We start from the raw sequence: 21,808 nt of genomic DNA on the forward strand, positions 1-21,808 counted from the left end.
CTTTCCATAGGCTGGGCATTGTTTTGGTGCATGTTAAGTGCCACAAGTTATGCCTCACCAACAGCAATTGAGAGACACATAAACAAATGGGTAATGTTAACAATTTATTTACAATTGTCAATAATAGAATTAAGTGAATAAACTTAACACCTGAACATAAGCCTTTCTAGCAACTATGTATTAGTAACAGATATTAATGACGTATATGTTGGGAAAAAAAATACCCAGACCATTACAGTTCAAGCCCAAAATGCCCCAAAATAAAACTCCCAAAACAAAACCTCAAGTCAGTCACATCAAGTAATCACTTAAAGAATAGTCCACAGTATCTGGCATTGATTTCTTAATTTAGTTGCTCACAGGTCTTTTATTTGGATGTGGAAAGAGATGACTTATCACTTCAGATTTACAACCTTGGCTGGGGAATATGAGAGACTTCTCTGAGTTTCTAACATGGTAATGATCACCTTTAATTTCTTCACAAGGGAATTTTCATACAGTGACCTCCTTGTCACTAACACGAAGTCCACAACTCCAAGGCCTGTTTCAGGTTTGCCAAGTGACTTCTGCCACACGATGCCCTCCTTTTGAAAGGGAATTGGAGAAGCACAACTCACACACACACACACACACACACACACACACACACACACACACACACACACACACACACACACACACACACACACACACACACGCACATATTCTGGGAGTCAGTGTCACAAACTGCTGTCAGAACAACAGTGCTTGCACCCATGGACAAAACAGCTTAGACTTCTTTCTTCTAAATGAAGCTGCTGGGTAAGCACACTGACAGACAGTTCCTTGCAGTAATGCTGGCACCCGTGAATGAAGGAACTACTGCCTGCTGAAGCTGCCAGGTGAGTACCCACACACAGACTGACCGTCTGACTAACCACTATCCGATTAACTGTCATCTGACTAACTGTTCAAACTCAGCATGCTGGACTCTTCAACTGCCCAAGCATGTGCCTTCAGCTCTCCTGATTGGCAGAGAAGAGTTGACAACAGCGGATGCGCTCTCCACGAGCCCACTGGCTTCATTGTGAGGCTTTTGCACTCCTGACAGCTGTCAATTCTCCCAGCCTGTGGCTCTTGCGCTCAAAGCAGCTGTTCATTTTCTCAGCACGTGGCTTCAGTGCTTCCCACAGCGTGTACTCCTCTCTCTCTCCCCCTCTCTCTCTCTCTCTCTCTCTTTCTCTCTCTCGTTGCCTATTCAGAACTGTCCCTGTTCTGAAAATAAAGCTGTTCACGGTCCATAACACACATCATTTGCAATTAAATGTCTATTCACCTTTTTGTTGTTTCCTATATGCCCAGCCCAGCACATTCACAGTCACTTCCTGGATAGGAAAGACACATGATGCATGTGGAAGGGGATCCAAGATGTCACTAACCACAAGACTACACCATCTGCATGTGCTGGTGATTCTTCACTCCCAAATGAATTGAACAACTTCTACATGTGATTTGAGGCAAAGAATTATGTTGCAGCAGAGAAGACCACCCCTCCTCCAAATGATCAGGTGTTGTTTCTTACGGTGGCTGATGTTACAAGAGTACTAGGGCAAATTCAACCCAAGGAAAGGTGGATAGCATCCACGGCAGAGTTCTCAGGGATTGTGCAGCTCAGCTAGCAGACATTCTCACCAACATCTTTAACATCTCCTTGAGCAGTGCTTTGGGTCCCTATGTGTTTCAAAGCTGCCACCATTGTCCCTGTGCCAAAGAAGTTGTCTGTGTCCTGCCTCAGCGATTGCTACCCTCTCACACTCGCATCCATCATCATGAAGTGCTTTGAGAAGCTCATCATCAACCACCTTCTGCCCCCCTCACTGGACCCCTGCAGTTCGCATATAGATCCAACTGGTCCATGGATGATGCTATCGCCACTCCCCTTCATCTAGCCCTCACCCACCTGGAAAATAAAGGCTCATGTGTTCAACTGCTGTTTATTGACTTCAGTTTAGCATTCAACATAATCATACCTCATTACCTGATAAGGACGTTGGGCCTGCTGGGACAAAATATTCCTTCTGCAATTGGATTCTGGACTTTCTGATAAGGGGACCTCAGGCAGTGTGGACCAGAAACAACATCTCCAAGACTATTTCACTGAGCATGGGGTTCCCTAGGGCTGCTGCTTAGTCCATTGCTGACCACGATTTTACAGCCAAACACAGTTCAACTACATCATCTAGTTCACTGAATACATAAGCATGGTGGGCCTTATCAGTAAAAATGAGGGGTCAGCATACGGAGACAAAGTGCACACACTAACCAACTGGTGCAGAGCCAACAACCTATATCTGAACATTAAAAAAACAAAAAAAAAGATGGTTGTTGCCTTCAGGAGGGCCCAGAGGGACCATGCTCCGCTAACCATTGACGGATCTACCATTGAAGTCATCAAGAGTAACAGGTTCCTGGCAGAGAACTTCACCTGGTCCCTTAGCACCAAGTCCATAGCCAAAAAATCCCAGCAGTGCCTCTACTTCCTGTGAAGGATGAAGAAAATCCATGTCCCCCCTCCCCCTTCCTCGCTACATTCTACAGAGAATTTATTGAGAGTATCCTGGTTTGGAAGTTGTAAGTCCTCTGACTGCAAGACCCTGCAGCTGATAGTGAAGTCAGCGGAAAAGACCATTTGGGAACCTTTCCCTTGTATAGAGGACATCTACTACACTCGATGCAGGTGGAAAACAATAAACATTGTGAATGACTCAACACATCCCACATTTAACCTGTTCTGCCATCTGGCAGGAGCTTCCAAAGCACTTGGGCCCTTACCTCCAGAGCGGGAAACAGCTTTTCCCCCAACATCAGACTCTTGAACTCCCAGCACAGATTTTGATAGTGCGTCATGGACTTGCAGTGCATTCATTTCAATACATTAATATTTTCATATGTTAACTGCTTTCCTAACTTATATCTATGTAAATATGCTGCTTCATTGAGTAGGAGAAATGCTATCTAATCCAACTGTGTGAGAATGGTGTGTGTGTGTGTGTGTGTGTGTGTGTGTGTGTGTGTGTGTGTGTGTGTGTGTGTGTGTGTGTGTGTGTGTGTGTGTGTGTGTGTGTGTGTGTGTGTGTGTGTGTGTGTGTGTGTGTGGACACAATGGCTATGACTATGCCTTGATTTTCACTGGCTTTTGCTCTATCACTGAACCTTTTCATGCACTGCAGAGCTAAATTACTTACTTGGCATATCTTCACAATTCCAGCTAAGATAAGCTCTGACTCTTGTAGCAACCTCTCTCTCATTTTCTTATCAATAATCGCAAACACAATTTGATCATGGATCATTGATTCTTGCAGTGATCCAAAATTTCATGTTCGTGTTTTAAATTAAAGTCTGTTTTAAAAAAATATATCAACGCTCTTTCCCTACAGCTGTATGCATGAGCGAAACATGTACCTCTCAAATATTTCACTTCTCTTTGGTGAACAGGGTTCATCAAACATCTCGACATCCTTGTCGAACTTTACTTGGGCTTCTGGCTTGGCAAAAACAAATATATTGAAAACCTCTAGTGCTTGAGGTCCCACCATGATAAGTAGCAGTGCAATCTTCCATGCATCAGGTTTTCTATTGAGTCTAATGGCTTGCAGGTACAGCATGGGTCAACATATCCCATCCAATTTACAGCATTAAGAATCTTTGCACCTTCCTTTTCTCTTCTGCTATTGTCTGATTCTCACTCCTGGTACCATGTGTAATAAATAAACTTGATTTTTTTAAAAAACAACAATAATTTATTAGCTATAGAATTATTACCAAATGGAGGCATCCATCTTGAATCCAATTGAGCTGCAACAACTAGTTTATGACTCCCTCTATTAGACAGGAGTATCACTAGTACTCTATCACTATATTCAACAAGTTGCACTGCAAGTAAAACAGTTTTTAGACCAGAAAATCCCTATGCCTTTGAAAATTACTTTTATATCAAAATATCTGTATGACACTACTGAACAGCTTAACTGTTGACATTACAGTAGTTTATTGATGTGTTCACATATTACAGTTGGCATTTCTGTATCTACTGCTCTTAATTTTAATTTAAATGATTGTAATAAAACGATTTAAAATTCTCATTCAAAAAGCAGTGCAAATTAAAAAAGCTGGGCACAAAATAAGAACAGGAGAAAAGATCAAGGAAGGAACAAGGCAGTCTCCAACATTCCTCCATAACACCAAAGTGTCCACCTTAATGATTATGATTCAATGTGTAAACCTGTAGATAGGCTGTTAAAGATAGGCTTGTAAAGTTAACAGATTCCTTGAAAAGCAAAGAAACATCCTTCCCCTTGATGTCTGTGAAAAAGTATTAATTTTTTCAGCATGTCTGATTTTCCATCTTTTCGGTTCTGCCATGTTTAATCAACTGAGGTAAATGTTTTTTATAGTGAGGTAAACATTTTTTTAATGAAATAAATATATTCATTGATGAGTAATACTGCAATGTCAGCTTGGCAAAGATATTTAGTGTTGAAAATAAGAAATTCAATGGTAACCTTCGAGCTCTTCAAAATATATACATAGTGCCATTTATTGTAAATGGGCCATATTCTATTTTATTTTTAAAATTCACTCTGAACCACTTAAAAATGGACAATGGGCCATAGTTGGACCGGGGGGAGGGGAGGGGATCATAGTTTGGCCACCCCTGCTGTAAAGCATTAGATTGGAGGTCAATCAACAGGATTATAAGAGTTGCAGGGAGAATCACTGGCACCCCATTGATGTGATCTGAAGAGGGCTTGTAAAATTCTAAAGGAATCCACCACCCCGTAGACATCATATCCCAGCTACTCCCATCAGAAAAAAAGATAAAGTGTAGAGCTAGAACCACCAAACTATGAAATAGTTCCATCCCATGGGCACTGAGATTGCTGAATGAGTGATGAACTGCTCATACTATCCCTCCAAGATTCTACCATCTATTTGACAATATTTATTTTTACATATTTAGGGCCTATAAATCACTTGTGAATATGTGTATTCTGTCTATCTATGTGTTTGCATGTTTTTACACTGAGGACTGAAGAATGCTGATTCATCCAATTGTACTTATTCAAATGCATGAGAGTAATAGACTTGAATTTCCTTCCACCCCAATCTCTCTTGTCATCCCTCTCAACTCCTCACAATTTGTAACCTCCTCCACTTCCTGAACATAGGCCTCTCTGTATCTCAGTTAAAGCTCTGCCTAACTGACAACCTTCCCATCCCTCTCATTTGTAGGTTTTGTGTTGCTCCAATTGTTTTCAAGAAAGAACAAATTGCGATGAGTTCAGGCACATTTCATAAGAAAAATGTTTCAGAAAATTGCTATTGAAAGATATGAAAAATGTTCACAATCATATCCCCTTATAACTCCTGTTAATCAATCTTTGGTGGAAAAATGTTGCAGTTGCTTTATATAATTGTTGTAATTTTTTTTTTAAAATTTCCTAATAACTTTTGGGATTATAGATTAAAATGCCATGCCACAAAGTGATATCATGAGTCACAAGTAAATGAAGATGCCTGCATTGTACCGCGGAGGTTAGAGATGAGTTTCCATGACGGCAGATGCTTAAACCCACTAACTTCATGAATGATGAGCTCTGGCTGGTTGCAGCCAACCCTCTTGTCGCTAATCGGCACATATCCATCTGTTAAGCCCTGCAGTGAGTGCATCTCCTGTCTCCTGAACCATGGTGATGAAAAGAAATGGAAAGAGTGTATGAGCAACAAATTCACATTAGAAGACGGGTCAGTAATCTTATGTTGAAACTGCTATCAGGTTGGAATGTTTCAGTGCTTATACAGCCTATAACCAGGGTGAAAAGTTCAGATAAAACTGATAGGTTCACAGAATCAATAGCATCCAACATGAAACTAAATGAAAGAATAAAAAGATTAAGAGGATTACCTGAAACATTAAAAGACATATCTTGAAGCAGTGAATAAAGAAAAAAAATCTTTGTTGAATCACAAAAATAGCTATATAAATTAAACAAAATTAAGGGAAGTCTCAAGAGGTTCTCCTGATACATTCAGAGAAAAAAGGTAAATCAACCTCCTTAAAATCAATGTGGTCATCTTCATGGAGAGCTGCAAGAGATGAGTAAGGTCTCGATTTAATATTTCTCATATGTATTTACCATAGAGGAGGTCATGGAAGCTAAGGAACTGAGATGAAGGAACAGTGGCAACATATCTGCATTACAGGAAAGTAGGTGCTAGTGGTTATAAAGCATAATAAGTGTATAAATTCCCAAGAACTGACCTAGTATATTGCCAGCCATTGTGGGGAGCAAGAGAAAAAAAAATATTGGAACCCTATCAGAAATACTTGCATCATAGATAGCTATGGGTGATGAATTTGAAAATTGAAGGGTAGATAAAGTTATGTCTATATTTTTAAAAAAGGCTGTAAGGACAAGACAAAGAATGACAGGCTGGTGAATTGAGGAATGGGAGAACACTGGGCAGGATTCAGAAGGACAGAGTCTACCAGAATTAGGAAAGACCAGGAATGATTAGCGAAAGTCAGCTTTTGGCTTTATGGTGGAAAATCATGTCTCATAACTTTGATAGAGTTTTTTTGAAGAGATGACAGGCATCAATTTGGTGAATATTGTCTACATGGACTTTAACAAGGCCAATGACAAGGGTTTGTTTGGTCAGTTAGTCCTGAAGTTTAGATCCTATGAATTCAGCATGAGCTAGGAGAAGGTAATAGAGCAGGCTGATTTTTTTTCAAACTGGACCCGCAGAATGTTGCAAGGATAAGTGTTGGGTCAACTCTTGTTACTCATTTATATTAAAGATTCAGATATTATTTTATTAACTTGATTAGTATGCTTGTTGATGATACCAAAGTGGACAATGGGTAAGCCTATTTAGGATTACAACAGGATTAAGAACAACTGGGGAAATGGGCTAAGAAATGTCAGATGAAATTTACTAGTGTCATGATAATGAATATGCATGAGATGTATGCAGATAGAGGTTGAGATATTAACCTGACTGGAGGTCAGAGGGCATGCGCGCGATGTATGCAGGCGCGGAATGGTGGAATAATGGAAGCAGAGAAATAAATACACGCCAATGTTCAACGGGTAAATCATGTGTTGATGGTGCTATCAATTTCACATTTCGGGCTATAAATGTGATAACCAGGACATGTGTAAACTAGGGCTGGACTCATAAATTGCATGGACCTAGACAGTGTTATAGAACAGAGAAATCTAGAAGTTCAAGTACATAGTTTTCAGAAACTGGTGTCATGGCATGGAGTACAATAGTTGAGGCATTGTGTATAAGTCTTTGGTAAGGCCTCATTTGAAATGTTGTTTGCTCTTCTGATTGCCCAACTATAGGAACTATGTCATGAAATTAGAAAGATAATGTAAAGAGTCACTAGAATGTTATCAGGCTGGAGAGACTAGGAGGAATGATTTTATATTGGTACATACATACAATAATATATCTTATGGGGCATAGCTAAGCTAAGGTGCAGAGATCCCAAAGGCTGGGGGACAGAGTTTAAGGTAAAAGGGAAAATATTTAAAAGTTACCTAAAGAGCGACATTTTCAGACATACAGTGGGCAGTATGCATGAGAAATTAGCTGCCAGAGGAAGCTGTAGAATCAAGTATAATCAAGACACTTAAGACATTTAGAAAGGTACATGATATAAAAATTTTGCAGTGTCAGACATTTAGCAAATGGGACTAGCTTGGATGAAAAATCTCATTGATAGGGACATCTTGGGCTGTAAGGCATTTCTTCATGCTGTGCAGCTCAATAAGTCAATAAATCAAAATAATAATATAAATTAACAAACATTTACAAACACGAAAACATTAGAGGGATTTTTAGATACATAACACACTTCCATACGTTCACTACAAGTAATAAAGAGGGTGATGACATTATCTTAAAACAACATTTACCAGTTTAATTTCTTGGCCTTTATGTAAAATATTTACTATTGTACAATTGGCTTCTTTATTAAATCATGAGGAAGGAGACAGCTATTGCTTTTATTGAACTGTGATATTCTATACGTTATTACAAAAATAAATACAGATTGAAAAGTTAATAAAAAAGGTAGCATAATTTCAGAGTGTTGAAGCACTAATTTATAGCTCCAAAAAGAGAGATAGAGAATAAACACTGGATGACTATTTATACCAAAGTTCCCAAGGCCCGTGGAAGCCCTTCTTGCCCTCAATACTCTCTTGTATGATTCCATACCAAACATCAGGAAATGAATTTCCCTTTTACTCTGCGTTTTATGAAATATTATGGTAGAAATGGATGTGGAAGTGGAAGTGAAACAACTGCCTTGAAGTAATTCTGCCACTCACCATGTCTGACTTGCTCACAAACTGTGAGCTTGCATTTCACAAAGAACTGTTTGCCAGCAAACTACATCAAGGCTGGCATTTCTCAGCACAACTGAGATATTTCAAATTCTAATGTCCTAAAGTTACTGTAAGCTGTTGAAGGCATTTTAAAAAAATATATAGTCCAACCATTGAATGCTCTACCTGAGCAATGCATTGTAGGATTTGACCTGGAACCATATCTCCATCTGTTTGACCTATAACCACATCTCCATCATTTTGAATGGAGAGGAATGGGGACAAGGGTGAAGTCCAGTTAGTGTGTAAAACATAGAGTAGTATAAGATATGAAAAGATCCCTTTAATCCCATTTTGTCTAGGTACACACTGATGCTAATCTAAGATAATCTATCTGGCATTTATTTCCTTCAATCCCTACCTGTTCATGTAGATGTTTTCTAATTACTGCTTAAGCATTGCTATCATATAACAATTACAGTACGGAAACAGGCCATCTCGGCCTCTCTAGCCCATATTGATTTAAGTGAACTGCTCTAGTCTCACCTACCCACTCCCTGCCCATAACCCTACAATCTCCTCACATCCATGCACTTATCCAACCTTCTCTTAAATGACAAAATTGACCCTGCTGCAACCACCTCTTTTGGAAGATCAGTCCACTCAGCCACCACTCTCCGAGTGAAGAAGTTTCCTCTCATGTTACTTCTTTACTTCTGCCCCTTAACCCTTAATTTATGATCCCTAATTCCAATCTCACCTACCATCAAGGGGAAGAGCCTATTCACATCGACACTACTATCCCCTTCATAATTTTAAATATCTTTATCAAATCTCTCCTCAACCTTCTACATCCCAATGAATAAAGACCCAGTCTATTCAATCTTTCTTTGTATTCTAGATTCTGCAATCCAGGCAACATTTTAGTAAATTTTCTCTGCAGACTCTTTACCTTATTGATATCCTTCCTATAATTTGGTGACCAGAACTGCACACAGTATTCCAAATTTGGCCTCACCAATGCCTTAAACAATCTCAACATCACCTCCCAGCTCCTATATTCTATGCTTTGATTTATAAAGGTCAAAATACCAAAAACCTTCTTTACCACCTTATTCACATGAAAATCCACTTTTAAAGAACAATGAACCATTATTCCAAGATCATTCGGTTCCTCTACATTCCCCAAATGCCCTCCCCTTTACTGCATACGTCCTATTTTGATTATTCTTCCCAAAATGAAGCACTTCACACTTGTCAATATTAAACTCCATCTGCCACCTTTCAGCCCACTCTTCTAAGCAGTCCAAATCCTTCTGCAGTCCCTGCAAACTATCTTCACTATCCATAACTCCCGTATTTTGTATTGTCTGCATATTTACTAACCCAATTTACCACTCTATCATCCAAATCATTAATGTAAATGATGAACAACAAGGGACCCAACTCTGAGCCCTGAGGCACACCATTCATCCTGACAAGACAATTATCCAGCACGAATCTCTGGTGCCTACCTTATAGCCACCGTTGAACCCATCTATCGCAATGTTAATACCTAGTGCCTGAATCTTCCTTACCAACCTTTCATGTGGAACCTTATCGAAGGCCTTTACTGAATTGCATATAGTCTACATCTACTGCCCTACCCTCATTGACCATCTTAGTCACCTCCTCAAAAAATTCAACAAGATTTGGCAAATACGACCTTCCCCTCACAAACCCATGTTGAGTGTCCCTGATCAGTCCCTGCCAGTCTAGAAACTTATACATATTATCTCTAAGAATACTTTTAATTAGATCACCATCCACCCATGTCAAAGCTACTGGCTGATAATTGCTGGGACTACACCTGGATTTAAATATAAGTGTTAACTTCCTTCATGTGTCAGCATTGAGCAATGATGTCTTTGAGCCCAACATCCAGTCATGGCTGCTGTCATTGGTCCAGTATTTACGTGAAGCCGCAGTGTGAATGAAGCACCTCAACAAAATTTGACAAGGCAAGCACTATGGAACTCCTATATGTCTGAATGGTGGGGCATCCTTGAATGTCAACAGTCAGCTTCTAGAAAACCAACTGCCAAGTCCTAGTTCAGGGTGAGTATGAGGATAGGGCCTTAGACCAAGCATGACTAACGAATGATGAGGAACAAGATACAAGGATGACAAGGCATGATCTGAACTTGAACAGAATGTCTGGAGATCTGGGTTGAAGCCATTAATCAAAACTAAAAATGATAATATCTTTTCCATGTTCTTTTGCACATTTTTTCTTTTTTTCCATTTATTTTTCCTCTAATGTTAATCATAGATAGCATCTGAAATGCTGTTAAGGTGGTTACTGAGGTTTTCTTTCTTTTTCTTCTGTCCCTCCTTTTTTGTTATTTTCCTTTTTTCTATTTTTTATTTCTTATTTTCTATTTTTAGTTTTTTGAAATATTATTTAGACTATGTTTTAAAATTTACATTTGCTTTTGATATACTGATTGTTTTATTAATTACATGTAGCTATCCATATCATTTTATTGTATTGGTTTAGTATTATAAGCTTTATTATAATTAATAAAAAATATTTTAAAAAGAAAGACATGTAAAGAGTAAAAGAGAGGCAAGAGGGGACATTGGATTGCTATGAAATAATGCCAGAGAAGTGGTAATGGGGAACAGAAAAATGATGAATGAAATGAACAGTTATTTTGCATCAGTCTCCACTGTGAAACATCAACTACATGACAAAAATTCAAGAGAAACAGGGTACAGAAGTGAATGTGGTCATGATAGCAAGAAGAAGGTGCTTGGGAAGTTGAAGGGGCTGAAGATGGATAAGTCACCTGGGCTGAATGAATTACACCCCAGGGTTCTGAAAGAGGTAGCTGAAGAGATTGTGAATGGAATAATGAAAATCTATCAAAAATCACGTCATGCTTCCAGAGGATTGGGAAAATTCCATATGTCACTCCATTCTTTTAGAAGGGAGAGAAATAAAAGACAGGAAATCACAAGCCAGTTAGTTTGATCACAGTGGTTGGTCTATTTATTTTATTGCTGGAGTCTATTTTTAAAGATAAGATTTCAGGGTACTTGAAAGTCCAAGGTAAAAAAGGCTAAACTCAGCATGGTTTTCTTGCCTGATGAATCTGTTGGAATTCTTTGAGGAAGTAACAAGCAGGACAGACAGAGGAGTCAGTGGATGTTGTTTATTGGGATTTTTGAAAGGCCTTTGACAAGGTACCACATGAGGCTGCTAAACAAGTTTGGAGCCCGTGATATTACAGCAGAGGTACTAGCAGGGATGACTGGCAGAAGGCAAAGATTAGGAATAAAGGGGAGCTTTTCTGGCTGGGAGCCGGTGAGTAGTGGTGTTTTGCAGGAGTCAGGCTGGCAGCTGGGGAGTATTAGTGCTCTGTGTGGCTGGGTGTTGGATCTGCTACTTTTCATGTTATATGTATATAATTTAGTTGATGGAATTGATGCCTTTGTGGCTAAGGGAGATGATATGAAGAGAGGTGGAGGGGTAGGAAAAGTTGAGGATTCAGGAAGTCTGCAGAGGAACTTGGTCAGGTTGGGAGAATAGACAATGAAGTGGCAGATGGAATACTGCTTAATGAAGTGTATGGTCATGCATATTGGTAAAAAGAATAAAGATGTTGTGGCGTGTAATCCACGCGGCGGGCCAGCTGGCCAAAATGGTGCCTTTGGGGGTTTCCCCTTCTTCTCAGCACTGGGCTCCGAAGCCCATGCTGGAGGACCACGTGACACCAGAGTGATGTCGGCACTCCCCAGCGCAATTCTCAGCCAGGTCCGTGCTGGGAGTATAAGGCCAGCCCGGTAGCAAACAATAAACCCGTTTTCTGCTCACTGAGCTCAACCTGCCTGGTTGTGTGTTCTTTCAGTAGCAGTGTAGCTGCCACTACAATTGGTGACCCCAACTGGTTCAAACGTCTTTGAACCCAACATAAGTGAACCTGGGATCAGTGCTATAACCGTCAAGCTGCCTGACTTCTGGGTTCAGGAGCTGGAGACCTAGTTCGGCCATGCGGGGGCTCAGTTTCACCTCTGCCAGATTTTGTCCGACATGACCAAATTCTACTATGTGGTTTCCGCCCTAGGCCAGGCCACCACCAAACGTGTGCTGCACCTTGTTCAGCACCTGCCCACCAAAGACAAATAAGGGACCATCAAGCAAGTGCTCACCGGATCCCTCAGACTGTCCAGGTGTCAGCAGGCCATTTGGATGCTGCACCTCGAAGTCTTGGGGGACAGGTCCCCAGTGGAACTGATGGACGAGATGCTCGCGCTCATGGGTGATCACACCAACTGCCCACTCTTTGAGCGAATTTTCCTCGACCATCTGCCCAACCACATCCGTCCATTACTGGCCCCAGAGAGCTTTACTGACCCGAGGAAGATTGCTCAGAAGGCCCAAGTGCTATGGCTCGAGTGATTCCTGGAGGATTTGGCAGTCCAGCAGGTCATGAGGCACAGGCATGACCATGCCTAGTGCTGCGGTAGAACACCCAGCCCCTGCAGGGGCCACCAAGAGCATAACCAGGGGCATGGGATCCTTTCCAGGCCTCTGCTTCTTCCACCAGCACTGGGGAGCCAAGGCTCAGAAGTGTCATCAGCCCTGCTTGTTCCAGGGAAATGAGCAGGCCAACCACCGTAAATGGCTGAGGTGGCTGGCCAAAGTCACAGCCTCCTCTACCTGTGGGACTCAGTCAGCGGCTGGTGCTTCCTCATCAACACTGGGGCCCAGATCAGCATCATCCCGGCCACACCCATCAAGTTCAGGAACTGACCTCCGTGTGGCCAATGCAAGAGTCCACTTCCAGATCGGCCGGTGAAAGTTTCTGTGGAGGTTTACCATCTCGTCCCTTCCAACTGCCATCCTGGGTGCTGACTTCCTCCTCACCCATGGCTTCCTGGTGGACATTTGAGGTAGGCGTCTGGTAGATGCCCAGACTTTCCAGGCCATTCGCCTCGATACCTCCCACACAGAGCAACCACAGATGACCATCATCAGCACACCCAAAGAACTCACCGCGCCACAGGGTGTTCCACTATATCCCCACCCAGGGTCCATCAGATCACGCCAAGGCATGCCGGCTCCTGTCCGACAAGCTCCAGGTGGCGAAGGAAGAGTTTTCACATCTGGTGGAGTTGGGGATCATTCGGCGCTCCGACAGCCAGTGGGCCTCACCGCTCCACCTGGTCCCAAAAGCATCCGGTGGCTGGCGCACCTGCGGAGACTATCGACAGCTTAATGTGGTGACAGCTCCTGACCATTACCCGATCCCTCACATCCAGGACTTTACGACCAACCTGCATGGCGCAAGGGTTTTCTCCAAGGTTGACCTGGTGTGCGGGTATCACCAAATCCTGGTGCACCCTGAGATCATACCTAAGATGGCCATCTATCACCCTTTTTGGCTTGTTCAAATTCCTTCACATGCCTTTCGGGCTAAAGAACACCGCTCAGACCTTCCAGCATCTCATGGACTCAGTGGGCAGGGACCTGGATTTTGTCTTCATTTACTTGGATGACATCCTTGTTGCCAGTAGGGATTGGGTGCAACACAAGGCCCACCTGCGTGTCCTCTTCACCCGGCTGGCTGACGTTGGCCTCACCATCAACGCAGCCAAGTGCCAGTTCGGGAAGAAGCCCATGCAGTTCCTGGGCCATACCATCACGGCCGAAGGAGCCATGCCCTCCACTACGACGGTGGCCACTATCAAGGAGTTCCCACGCCCGGACAACCTCAAGGGACTGCAAGAGTTCGCGGGTATGGTCAACTTCTATAACTGATTCATTCCAGGAGCTACGCGCATCATGCAGCCGCTATTCGCCCTCATCACAGCTAAACACAAAATGTTCACCTGGACCGCAGAGGCCTGCAGTGCATTCGAGGCCACCAAGTACACCCTCAAGAAGGCCACCATGCTCGTCCACCCGCACATCGACTTGCATATGGCACTCTCCGTCGATGCCTCTGCCACAGCCCATGATGCCATCCTGGAGCAGCAGGTGAACGGACAATGGAAGCCACTGGCATTCTTCAGCCTGCTTCTCCACCCACCAGAGCACGTGTAGCACCTTTGAACATGAGTTAATGGGCATGTACCTGGCAGTCCGGCATTTCCACTATTTCTTGGAGGGGAGGACTTTTACCTTCTTCACTGACCATAAACCCCTCACTAAGGCGCTTGCAATGGCAAAGGATCCCTGGTCGGCCCGCCAGCAGCATCACCTCTGTGTCGGAGTTTACCACCGACATTGGGCACAAGGCAAGGAAGGACAACGTGGTCGCCGATGAAATCTCACAACCGGCCATCTGCACGCTGATACCCAGCCTCGACTTCAACCAGCTCGCCCAGGACCAGAAGTTTGACAAGGAGACGCGAGCCTTCAGGACTGCCATCACGGGCCTGCGGTTCCTAGTGGCGAAGGCACCGTCCTGTGTAATGTCTCCATTGACACCCCATGGCCAGTGGTTCCCAGCAGTGGTGCAAGCAAGTCTTCCATCACATCCATGACCTTTCGCACCTGTCCATGAGGTCCACAGTCTATATGGTGGCAGAGCGGTTCATCTGGCATGGGCTGTTGAAGCAGATCATGGGCTGGGCCAGAACATGCACCCATTGGCAGATGTCCAAGGTGCACAGGCACACCAGGGTGCCCGTGCAAGTGTTCAAGCACGTCTGGGAACGGTTCAGCCATATTCATGTGGACATAGTCAGGCCCTTAACAGTTTCCCGGGGCAACCATTACCTGTTCATGGTGGTAGACTGCACCACTCAATGGCCCGAGGCGATCCTGATGCCGGACGCCTCCACAGACTCCTGCTCCCGAGCGTTGTTGCATGGTTGGGTCGCCCGTTTTGGCATTCCGAATCACCTCACCAGCGATCGGGGTGCCCAGTTCACCTCTACGCTCTGGGCACAGCTCGCCAACAGGTTGGGGATAGAGCTACACTGCACCATGGCTTATCACCCACAGGCCAATGGGCTGGTCGAGCGTCTGTACGGCCACCTTAAGTTGGCACTTATGACCCGACTCGCTGGTCCCAACTAGGTAGACAAACTGCCTTGGGTGCTCCTGGGCATCCGCTCCATGACCAAGGAGGATCTGCAGACATCATCAGCTGAGCTGATCTATGCCGCACTGCTGGCACTGCCCGGTGAGTTCATCAACATGCCTTACAACCCCTAGCGGTCGCCGCTCAAGCTACGTCCCCACCTCTGGGCCCATTTGGACTACTTCGCACCACCACCGCTGCCCAGACATGGCACATGGCCATCTTATGTCCCCAGCGAACTGCACTCCGCAGAGTACATTTTTATTCGGCGGGGCCCACCTGTGGCACCTCTGCCGAGACCTTATGAGGGGCCATACAATGTTGTCCAGTTTTCAGGATCTACGTTCACGCTGGACATCGGTGGCAGGCAGGTGCTGTTTACTGCGGACAGGCTGAAGCCAGCTCACCTTGACCCCATTGAACCAGTGATTGTGGCCCAGCCGAAGAAGTGAGGCTGCCCAGCTAAAAAGGACATTGGCGTCAGTTCTGTGGGGGGGGGGGGAGCTGTGTGGTGGCATGCCACTAGGCAGGTGAACCGGCCCCACTTGTAATCCACGCGGCGGGACAGCCGGCCAAAATGGCGCCGTTGGAGGTTTCCCCTCCTTCTCAGCACTGGGCTCAGAAGCCCATGCTGGGGAACCACGTGATGCCCGAGTGATGTCGGCACCCCCCCAAAGCAGCTCTCAGCCAGGTCTGGGCTGGGAGTATAAGGCCAGCTCAGCAGCCAGCAATAAACCAGTTTTCTGCTCAGTGAGCTCAACCGGCCAGGTTGTGCGCTCTTTCAGTAGCATTGTAGTGGCGGCGCCTTTGTAGCAGTAGACTATTTTCTAAATGGACTGCAAATAATGTTTTCAAAGCTTTTAAAGGGATCTGAACCAGATGGAAAAATGGGCTGAAAAATGGCAGATGGAATTTAATGCAGACAAGTGTGAGGAGTTGCATTTTGGAAGGACAAAACAAGAAAGGAAATACGGGTAAATAGGAGGGCAGTGAGGAGAGTGGTAGAACAGAAGGCTCTGGGAATACAGATGCCTAATTTCCTGAAAGTGGTGTAACAAATGGATACGGTTATAAAGAGAGCTTTTTGGCATATTGGCCTTCATAAATCAAAGTATTGAGAATAGGAGTTGGGATGCTATGTAAAGTTGAGACCAAATTTGGAGTATTGTGTGCAGTTTTGGCCACCTAACTAAGAAAGCGTGCAGAGAACATTTAGTAGGATGTTTCTGGACTTCAGAATCTGAGTTATAGGGAAGGTTAATCAGGTTAGAAGTTAGAAGGAAGAGGGGAGATTTGATAGAGGTATTTAAAATTATGAGGGGATTAGATGGACTAAATGTACACTGAGGGTAGGTGAGATACAAATTAGAGGACATGGGTTAAGAGTGAAAGGGGAAAAGTTTAGGGGGAACATAAGGGGGAACTTCTTCACACAGAGAGTGGTGGGAGTGTGGAATGAGTTTCCAGCTGAAGTGAGGTTTGCAGGCTCAATTTTAACAATTAAAAGGAATTTGGTCAGGTACATGGATGGGAGATGTATGGAGGGCTATAGACTGGATGCAGGTCAGTGGGATGAGGCAAAAAAAAGTTCAGCACAAACTAGAAGGGCTGAAGGGGCCTGTTTCTATGCTGTAATGTTCTACAGTTCTATGTCAGGCAATATCCATGGAGAGAAGTGGACAATCAATATTTTGGGTTGGGACCAGGTCTTGAAAAAAGGTCTTGAAATAATATATTCACTGCCCATTTCTCTCTGTAGGTGCCGCTTGACCTTCTGAATCCCTCCAACTTTATGGTTATGCTATGCATGAATTGACTCTGGCTCAGCCTGCTGCCTTGGAAAAGCAGCCAGTATAACTAAAGTCCTTCTACCCCTAACCACCTATTAACTCTTGCCTGTGACACTGTGCTGCTCCTCCTGCCTCTCTCCCCACCTTTTAATCAGGCACCGACCTGCTTTTTGCTCATATCTTGATGAAGGCCTCAGGGTCAAAATGTTGGTTACGTATCTTTGCTACATGAAGAAAGTTGTGTGCCTTGATGAGTTTCTCCAGAATTTTAATGTTAACAACATAGTTAAAAAAACTGATCCCATCTCAGTAACATGTTGCTATACCCTCTCACGTCAGGCAGGAGATAAATGAGGTTTCTTTCCAGCTGTTATTAGATTTTTGAAAGAACCTCTACTTTATTAAAAGTTGATCTTTTGTTCTCACAAGACCTCCTCAGTATAGTCCTTGGAATGTTTTAATGATACGTTTCTCTGCAATACCCTTCGACAATTCATTGTGCACTTTCATTTTCTTTTGCCCCATCAGTTGAACTTAAATACGGGATGACTGTTTGGTTAGCACTCTCACAAAGTTTTTCACTATGCCTCAAGACACTTGATATTAATAAACAATGCCAACTCAATCAGTTCCACTAAAACCACTCACACTCAAAGTCCTCGGCATTGTGTAACACCATCAGTTTGGGGCAAGGGCACGAGCAAGCTTGGAAAAAAGAAAACAGTTGAAAAAAATGTCTGACGACCTACTAGCCTGTACACATTGGCTGAGCCAGCTGTCAGTGGACAGAGATTTCGAAAATTTCCAACATTTCTCACACTTAAACAACTGAAATTTATTCAAACAATAAAAAATGAAGACTAACAAAAGAAAATATTAATTAATTTCAAAAATAAAAATAAAGTCTAAATTAGGGGTGGGCTGATGATAGATCGTGATCTATCTCCCCACTCAACTCTCCTTCCATGACAAACTTGAGATTAAGATTTGAACTATTGTTGATGTGAACATCTGTTTAAACTAAAAGCTCAAATAATTAAATGTTGAAATAATTATTACCTCTCACCAAACTTTCATGGTTTTGTTTCTCTGGAAATGAATTTTGAATAACCATACTGAGGAATTTAGTGGTACTAACTGCAGAGCTCAAGAAACCCAGCTTACCAGAAAAGAGTCAACTACCAAATCTTTTTCTAAATTTTAAACAATCGTGCACTTCATAAAGGGGAGTGATGTCAGCGGCTTCATAAAGGGGAGTGATGAAAGCATACTTCATAAAGGGGAGTGATATCAACGCACCTCATAAAGGGGAGTGATGTCAGCACGCTTCATAAAGGGGAGTGATGTCAATGCGCCTCATAAAGGGGAGTGACGAAAGCACCCTTCATAAAGGGAAGTGATGTCAGCATGCTTCATAAAGGGGAGTGATGTCAACGCGCCTCATAAAGGGGAGTGATGTCAGCATGCTTCATAAAGGGGAGTGATGTCAGTGTGCCTCACAAAGGGGAATGAAGTTAGCATGCTGCAGAGCCATTGTCTCTCTGGAAACATGCCAGCAGGGAAGCAATGTGCTCCATCAACCCTTGCAGGTCTGCAAATGTGGGCTTCTCCTGGGCAAAGAAGGGGAGCCCATATCATTCTGTGCTGGCCCCTCAGTGCGATGATTCTGCTTGTCCAGCTGTGCATCTGCTTGGTCCGTCACATCACCCACCCCCCCGAATCATTGCACGGCTGCAATGTCCCACCCCACAAGCTTCCCCAGAGCTTTGGAGGTGGGACATGCACAGGTGCACCAATGTCCATGTGTACAGGCTTCCGTCTATCTCTGTAAAAAATTCTGATTGACCACTGATGTCCAATAGCACCATAGATCCATTGTGCAACACTTTACAAGGCCCCTCATAAGGTTGCCACAGGTATGTGGCATAGGATGGATGTTGAACAAAGACATAAAAAATAGAGTCGAGAGCAGCAGGAAATTGTGTAGGCGGTGATCCGTGACAAGTTGTTGGAACCGAAGCCAGGGAACCCATCTTGTTTCTTAGTTCTTGTACTTCCTCTGTAACCGAGGATCTATATTTGGCTGGGGAAGAAGTGATGTCAGCTGGTACTAGGAGTGGAGTGCCATCAACTAATTCTGCTGAATAGGTCTCCAGATCATCCTTAGGTGCCGTTCTAATACCCAACAGTATCCACAGTAATTCATCTGCCCACTGAAGCCCATTAAGTCTTGCCTGCAAGGATTGTTTCAGATGCTGGTGGAAATGTTCCACTAAACCATTAGCCTGTGGGTGGTACACTGTAGTATGGTGTAATTGTGTAACACAAAGTCTCACCAGGTTTGCCCACAAGGTTGAAACAAACTGAGTTCCTCTGTCAGGGGTTAGATGGAATGGTACTCCGAATCAAGCAACCCAGGTCAAGAGAAAAGACCGAGCACATGTTTCAGCCATGATGTCCATCATTGATGTAACATCTGGCCAGCGAGTAAAACAGTCAACCATTGTTACCGTTGACCTCTGGACATGGGCAGTGGGCCCACAATGTCTATATGTACTTGCTGAAACATTTGAGTCATTGGTGGAAGTTGTTGAAACAGTGCTTGGATGTGTCCTTGAACCTTAGCTGCCTGGCAGGAGAGGCATATTCATGCCCAGTGAGTAACCTGCTTCTTTAAGCCATGCCATACATATTTTGAGGACATAGGTTTGACAGTTGTGTGGATAGATGGATAGGACAGGCCATAAATGTGGTCAAAAAGTTTCCTCTGCCAAGAGAGTGGGATGATTGGTTGAGGGTGGCTGTTTGTAGTATCATCTGGTCGGGGCCCAATGGAACATCAACTAAGAGCAGGTCCATAATAGTTGTGTGGAAAGCTTGTACCTCCTGGACCCCTTGTTAGGCTATTGCAAGAGACAGGAAAGCTAACCCTCTTGTAATCGCATTGACCTCTGTCCTGGACAAGGGATCAGCTACATCATTGTCTTTACTGGACAAATGCCGCACATCAGAGGTAAATTCAGAAATATAGGCTAGATGTCTCCATTGACGCGCTGACCAGAATCTTGGCAAAGGCAAATGTTAGAGGCTTATGGTCAGTAAATGCAGTAAAATGCCTGCCCTTGAGAAAATATTTGAAATGTTTGATGGCCAGATAAAACGCTAACAACTCCTAGTCGAAAGCACCATATTTTAATTTGGGTGGGTGTAGATGGCAGCTGAAAAATGCCAGGGGTTGCCAGTAACTGCTGATTTTCTGTTCTAGGACCACCCCCATGGTGATATCTGATGTGAGCGTAAGTGGGACGTGCATATGGGGGTAGGCTGACATGGTTACATTTGAAAGTACCTCTTTTGCTTTGTCAAATTATTCCGTGGCTTTTGTAGTCCAAAGCATTTTTTTAGGTTTGCTGGTGAGGATGTGGAACAAGGGGTTCATGATTCTGGCAGCTGCTGGGATGAACCTGTTATAAAAGTTAACCATTCCCAAGAAATCTTGTAGCCCTTTAACTGTAGTGGGCTTTAGTAAGGATGATACTTTGTCTGGAAGCGGGGTTGCGCTTGCATTCGAAATCCTGTATCCCAAAAAGTCTATTGTGTGTTTGTTAAATCCACACTTCACAAGGTTAATAGAAAGGCCAAAATCCCAAAGCCTCTGGAACAATTATTGCAAGTGCTGTCTGTGCTCTTGTGTTGACTTGCTGGCCACTAAAAAGTCATCGAGGTAGATGAAAAGGAAAGTCAAATCTTTCGTGATGGTGTCCATTAAACATTGGAACGTCTGAGCCACATTCTTAAGGCTGAAAGGCATAATCAGAAACTCAAATAGACTAAATGGAGTAATAATGGCCATTTTAGGGATGTCCTCCAGGTGGATAGGGATTTGGTGATAACCTTTTACTATGTCTACCTTCAAGAAGATACGTTTATCATGGAGGTTGGCAGCAAAATCTTGTGTGTGTGGTATTGGATATTTATCCGGCACAGTTGTGCCATTGAGGCATTGGTAATCTCCACAAGGACTTAGGCCACTGGACACTTTGGGCAACATATGGAGTGGCAATGCCCAAGGACTATCAGACCTTCAGATGATGCCTAGTTCCTCTATAGTTTTGAACTCTAGTGGCCGGTCAGGGGGAAGTCTACGTGTTTTGGAATGTAGGGGAGGGCTGGAGGTGGTTATGTAGTGCTGAACTCCATGGAGTTCACATCATGATGTGGAGGGACTAAATGGAAATCTGGTGTAAGTAGTTCAGGAAACTTTGCTAATAAGTTTGCAAAATCATCGGTGGCAAATGTTTGCACACATAGCAGTTTTGCCAGCCAATGACCTGAAGAAAGTGGGCATGTGTGGAATGTGGTAGCATGGACCAAATGACACCCTCAGAAAATAGGCTGATCTACAGCCACTAGTGTGAAAGTCCAGTAGTAAGGTGTGTTGCCTAATACCAGTTGTATCGACTTCATACCATAACTGATAATCATATTGCCATTGGTGGCACACAAGTAAGCTTGAAGCACTCGAGATTCCCACTCGTAAAAGGATGGCGGGAAG

General features: G+C 43.6%; 1 long non-coding RNA gene across 1 annotated transcript; it reads right to left on the bottom strand.

The window, feature by feature from the left end:
* Positions 1-5,543: 5,543 nt before the first annotated feature.
* LOC138757516 (uncharacterized) lies at positions 5,544-18,575 on the bottom strand. Its single transcript, XR_011353638.1, has 2 exons — positions 18,313-18,575; positions 5,544-5,719 (listed from the first exon to the last, which is right to left on the bottom strand). It is a non-coding gene; the product is annotated as an uncharacterized lncRNA (long non-coding RNA).
* Between the last annotated feature and the right edge of the window lie 3,233 nt (positions 18,576-21,808).

This window comes from Narcine bancroftii, chromosome 3 (genome assembly GCF_036971445.1).
Source record: "Narcine bancroftii isolate sNarBan1 chromosome 3, sNarBan1.hap1, whole genome shotgun sequence".
NCBI lineage: Eukaryota > Metazoa > Chordata > Chondrichthyes > Torpediniformes > Narcinidae > Narcine > Narcine bancroftii.